The following is a 6,464-nucleotide window of genomic DNA, read 5'->3' as shown; positions in this document are numbered from 1 at the left end:
GTGCTGCCGGATTCGGTTTGCAAGTTTTTTCTTGAGGATTTTTGCATCAATGTTCATCAGGGATATTGGTCTAAAATTTTCCTTTTTGTTGTGTCTCTGCCAGGTTTTGGTACCAGGATGACGCTGGCCTGATAAAATGAGTTAGGGAGGATTCCCTCTTTTTCTATTCATTGAAATAGTTTCAGAAGGAATGGTATCAGCTTCCCCTTGTACCTCTGATAGAATTTAGCTGTGAATCCATCTGGTCCAGGACTTTTTTTTGGTTGGTGGGCTCTTAATTATTGCCTCAATTTCAGAGTCTGTTAATGGTCTATTCAGGTATTCAACTTCTTCCTGGTTTAGTCTTGGGAGGGTGTATGTGTCCAGGAATTTATCCATTTCTTCCACATTTTCTAGTTTATTTGCATAGAGGTGTTTATAGTATTCTCTGATGGTAGTCTGTATTTCTGTGGGGTCGGTGGTGATATCCTCTTTATCATTTTTTATTGTATCTATTTGATTCTTCTTTCTTTTCTTTATTAGTCTTGCTAGTGGTCTATCAATTTTGATGATCTTTTCAAAAAACCAGCTCCTGGATTCATTGATTTTTTTGAAGAGTTTTTTGTATCTCTTATCTCCTTCAGTTCTGCTCTGATCTTAGTTATTTCTTGCCTTCTCCTAGCTTTTGAATGTGTTTGCTCCTGCTTCTCTAGTTCTTTTAATTGTGATGTTAGGGTGTCAATTTTAGATCTTTCCTGCTTTCTTTTGTGGGCATTTAGTGGTATAAATTTCCCTCTACACACTGCTTTAAATGTGTCCCAGAGATTCTGGTATGTTGTATCTTTGTTCTCATTGGTTTCAAAGAACATCTTTATTTCTGCTTTCATTTCGTTATGTACCCAGTAGTCATTCAGGAGCAGGTTGTTCAGTTTTCATGTTGTTGAGTGGTTTTGAGTGAGGTTCTTAATCCTGAGTTCTAGTTTGATTGTGGTCTGAGAGACAGTTTGTTATAATTTTTGTCCTTTAACATTTGCTGAGGAGTGCTTTAATTCCAAGTATGTGGTCAATTTTGGAATAAGTGCAATGTGGTGCTGAGAAGAATGTATATTCTGTTGACTTGGGGTGGAGAGTTCTGTAGATGTCTATTAGGTCTGCTTGGTGCAGAGCTGACAAGGGATGTGAAGGACCTCTTTAAGGAGAATTACAAACCACTGCTCAATGAAATAAAAGACACAAACAAATGGAAGAACATTCCATGCTCATGGATAGGAAGAATCAATATCGTGAAAATGGTCATAGTGCCCAAGGTAATTTATAGATTCAATGCCATCCCCATCAAGCTACCAATGAGTTTCTTCACAGAATTGGAAAAAACTGCTTTAAAGTTCATATGGAATCAAAAAAGAGTCCACATTGCCAAGAAAATCCTAAGACAAAAGAACAAAGCTGGAGGCATCATGCTACCTGACTTCAAGCTATACTACAAGGCTACAGTAACCAAAAGAGCATGGTACTGCTACCAAAACAGAGATATAGACCAATAGAACAGAACAGAGGCCTCATAAATAATATCATAAATCTACAACCATCTGATGTTTGACAAACCTGAGAAACAGAAATAGGAAAGGATTCCCTATTTAATAAATGGTGCTGGGAAAACTGACTAGCTGTATGTAGAAAGCTGAAACTGGATCCCTTCCTTACACCTTATATAAAAATTAATTCAAGATGGATTAAGGACTTAAATGTTAGACCTAAAACCATAAAAACCCCAGAGGAAAACCTAGGCAATACCATTTAGGGCATAGGCATGGGCAAGGACTTCTTGTCTAAAACACCAAAAGCAACAGCAACAAAAGCCTGGGATAAACAAATGGGATCTAATTAAACTAAAGAGCTTCTGCACAGCAAAAGAAAGTACCATCAGAGTGAATAGGCAACCTAGAGAATGGGAGACATTTATTGCAATCTAACCATGTGACAAGGGGCTAATACCCAGAATCTACAAAGAACTTAAACAAATTTACAATAAAATATCAAACAACCCCATGAAAAAGTGGGCAAAGGATATGATCAGACATTTCTCAAAAGAAGACATTTATGTAGCCAATAGACACGTGAAAAAATGCTCATCATCACTGGCCATCAGAGAAATGCAAATCAAAACCACAATGAGATACCATCTCACACCAGTTAGAATGGCAATCATTAGAAAGTCAGGAAACAACAAGTGCTGGAGAGGATGTGGAGAAATAGGAACACTTTTACACTGTTGGTGGCACTGTAAACTCGTTCAACCTTGTGGAAGACAGTGTGGTGATTCCTCAAGGATCTAGAACTAGAAATACCATTTGACCCAGCCATCCCATTACTGGGGATATACCCAAAGGATTATAAATCATGCTGCTATAAAGACACATACACATGTATGTTTATTGTGGCACCATTTACAATAGCAAAGATTTGGAACCAACCCAAATGTCCATCAGTGATAGACTAGATTAAGAAAATATTACACATGCACACTATGGAGTACTATGCAGCCATAAAAAGGATGAGTTCATGTCCTTTGTAGGGACATGGATGAAGCTGGAAACCATCATTCTGAGCAAACTATCGCAAGGACAGAAAAACAAACACCACATGTTCTCACTCATAGGTGGGAATTGAACAATCAGAACACTTGGATACAGGGTGGGGAGGAACACCACACACCAGGGCCTGTCGTGGGATGGGGGGAGGGGGGAGGGATAACATTAGGAGATATACCTAGTAAGGTAAATGACAAATTAATGGGTGCAGCACACCAACATGATACATGTATGCATATGTAAGAAACCTGCACATTGTACACATGTACCCTAGAACTTAAAGTGTAATAATAAAAAAAACTACCTATCTTTCCTTCAATATTTTTTTTAAAGAGAAAAAATTTTTATTGTGATATAAAATGCCCTTATAAAATGTCCACCAGAAGGCATGTAATTCTTCACTGCTATATAAATTTATTGGGAATATGTTATTCACCATCTAGATATGATAATGCCAACTAAAACATACTGTAAACGATGAGTTATACTCTATAACAGATGCATCACTGATTTTCAGCAATCATTGGTTTAATAATAATTAGTTTAAGATTATAATCACATCTATATTCTGGAATGTCCATTTGTTTTAATGTAGTGTAGTGGAATTTAGAGTATAATTGCACATAGATGGTACAGAAAAACATTCACTTCTAAATTATTTTATACCTTCATGACAGGTAGTCTTCCTGACTGAAAATAACAGCTTCAGCTATGGTCTGCAACACAGCTCCAGGATGCTTAATGCAATAATTTGGGTGTATGTGTGTCTGTCTACATGTACACCCATGGAACAACTTATATCTTTAGTAAACAAGTGCAACATTGTCAGTTATTTTGCATGTTTAAATATTATAGTCTGATTATTTGTAAACAAACAAAACCCCACACAAATACTCTAAATTCTATTTAAAAAATCTGTCAACCCATAATTATTCTAATATGCTTTACTTACTCGAACACAAATTTCTGAAAGGTGCATATATTACCTTAGATAATAAGGTTTAGAAATGAGTGCTTCACACTATGAAATGTGCATTTCCGATAATTGATTTATGCAGCATAAATTTTAGATCAAGAAATTACAAATCCTGGATCCCCACATTTCATTTAGAAAATGCCTCAAAGTTATGGCTCTTGCAGCAGGTTTAACAGATTAAACATGAAGTGTTCTACCTCCCTCTATTTCAAGTATCAAAGAAATATGAGGCTCAAAATCTCTCTAGGTTGTAACTGATAATGCAGAGCATTAGAAAACAGTTAAATGTGTTTTGAAATACAGTATTAACTGAGATTATTAAGGTGTTTATCTGTGTTAGCCTGTTAAGTACCAGGACTTTAAAGTCATTTTAAATGTGAGTATTTGCTCAGAAGTGATGAAGAACACAATTTGCCTATAAATGTATGGTTTTGGAGAAAAAAGTCAATCCTGATTTTTAAAACTTCCTGATTTTTAAAACTCAACATTTTTTGTTTCCTTTTGATATTAATTTAAATTTCAATCTGAACATAAATTTTTGGCCTCACAGAGCATTAGACAGATAATTTACTAAGGCTGTTTAAAGTCTTTCTATGTCATCAGAAATCCTGCAGTATAGAAAATATCTCGTACCCTTAAAGTTTCAGAGTGAGCTGATCTGCAATTTTAATGCTATTAAAAAAAAGTCAAATATAAAAGACTGCTGCAATGTAAAGCACTATTTCTAAAAATTGCAGACATGATCCTACAGTCTGACAGAGCTAGCACAGCTACTCGGAGTAAGCAACTTCTGGCCTTTTCCGAGACACACTAAGTTTCCAGCTTAGAAAATACTCTAGCCTAGTCCTTAACATATTCATTAAGTAATATGAATACTTTAAGGTCTTTCTGTCCCACAAGAAAGTAGGAAGTTTACCCTTTGAGACATCAGACTGTCTAGAACTGGCCCGACTGTATAAAATTTTAAGAAGTATTTGAAGTGTGAAATCAACACTATGAAAACAGTGTGACAAAATTAAACACTATGTTGAACCCTTTTCTAGCTTTAACTCAAAAATAGAAATCATGAGTTTTCTATAACATTAATTTTAAAAACACACAGAAGTGAAAAGTGCTATTTTCCAAAAAGTACAATTTTTTCCCACTTTATATCAACATGGAATGATTTCAGTTCTCCTGTACTAAAGGCTGGACTTTTAAAAAACTAGTATTGCAATGTTTAATGTGATGACTTTCATCAGTAGTAGCTTCAGTTTCCGCTGGGCCCCTAATTAGTCTTCGAATTCCCCTTTTTCCTGCAGGACCTTTTGGTTTTGCAAAAGTTTGCTTGTGTGCATGCTGCTTGGGATGTACTTCTTCGTAAAGGAAGTCTGCAGTCAACTCATCCCCATTGTCTATCTCAATCTTTCTAATTACATCCATTTGTAGTTGTCTTTCTACAATTTCTAGCAGAGGGCTCTTGCAGCTAGAATACAGCATCCGCTCTCTTATACTGCGTGTGTATCCGGGCATTGAATAAATAAAAACTATGGACTCTAAATAGTCTCCTTCATGGGAATGTTTATACAGAAAGAAATGGTAACGAGCTGAATCCTTGGGAATCCTCTTTGGCAAATCTTTTAGTTCTGTATTTGTTGTGTTGGCCAAAATTATAATTTCATTTTTTATATCTGTTTCCAACTGCACATAGTTGAGCTGTCTGTTATTCAATTTTTCCAAAGCCTGAAAGGCCTCTCGAGAAATGGGAAATGCTACTCCTTGTAGTATTTGATGCTTAGTGTCCACACCCACGTCAGTCTGTACCTCACTGATTTTAATCTGTCGTAATTCTTCCTTAGCTGCAGTCAGTGGGGCAGGGGAAGATTGTGACAGCAAGTATTTTTTATATCCACGTAATGATACATCTTCCTTTACTGTTCCAAATACTTCATCTTTAATGTGACGACCTCCAAATTCCTTCTTCAGAGTTGCTCTTGTTGCTGCATACAACATTTTTTGACGAACATGAGAATGATCTGGAGACCATGCAATGAATATCCATTCATATCCCTGGGCATTCTGAGAATCTAACCTGAATAATATATAGCATGGTTGTTTGTCCTCCAACAGGGGTAAAACAAAGGAATCATAATCCTTATCCCAGGAATCTGAAGGCTGACTATATGATCCAATCACAAGTTGCTCATTTTCAATAGATATTTTCAGAAGTCTGTACCTCCCATTTCTGGCTCTGGCAAAGATCTCTTTAACATCTTCACTAGCTTGGATGCCGGTCTGGTGGGACGTGGCGGCGGCCGCTAGTTCCCGGCTCCGGCGTTGAATGCGGCCAGCGGCCCCCTTTTCCTTCAGTATTGTTGTGAATTCAAGATGCATCAGGCTTACATGTTATGCATTGTTTTGGCAAATGTAGCTATCATCCTTAACTGAGACTTGACATTGAAATGTAACAGCTTCTACATTCTATTGAATGTAGAAGTTATTCTAGAGAAGCAATTGTTATTAAAAGGAACTTTCTATTCTGCCAGTTTATGACAAAATTGATCAAAGTTATATGATTTTATGTTTTGGCATGTAATTTTCAAGAGGCCTTTTTATAGTTGATCTTAATATCCTTAAAGGGAGATAGATTTTTGGGTTATCTTATGATTTTTAATACATCCTTCACGACTTCCTTTTTAGAGAGAAAAATTGCCAATTTTTTTGGCCTTCATATTTAAGGGAAAAACAAAATACATACTTTGTTTCAATTTTTCAACAGTCCAGGGAAGTAAAATAAATGATAGGATGGTTTGGAATTGAATTTCTAGCACCAAAATGGAATTCTATAGAAATTTAATGTCTTCCACTTCAGAGGACAGGCAGATTCCACCATAGTATATAAAGTGCTTTATTTGTGTGTTTTTAAAACATTTTTTTTT

The 6,464-nt window shown here is 36.0% G+C and overlaps 1 pseudogene across 1 annotated transcript; it reads right to left on the bottom strand.

Moving 5' to 3' along the window:
- Positions 1-4,713: 4,713 nt before the first annotated feature.
- Positions 4,714-5,919, bottom strand: LOC111524877 (annotated as a pseudogene). The gene has a single exon (XR_002725893.3). The product of XR_002725893.3 is annotated as a twinfilin-1 pseudogene (transcript).
- Positions 5,920-6,464: the final 545 nt, after the last annotated feature.

This window comes from Piliocolobus tephrosceles, chromosome 15 (assembly GCF_002776525.5).
Source record: "Piliocolobus tephrosceles isolate RC106 chromosome 15, ASM277652v3, whole genome shotgun sequence".
In the NCBI taxonomy this organism is placed as follows: Eukaryota; Metazoa; Chordata; class Mammalia; order Primates; family Cercopithecidae; genus Piliocolobus; species Piliocolobus tephrosceles.
This window is presented reverse-complemented; position numbering and strand designations above follow the sequence as displayed.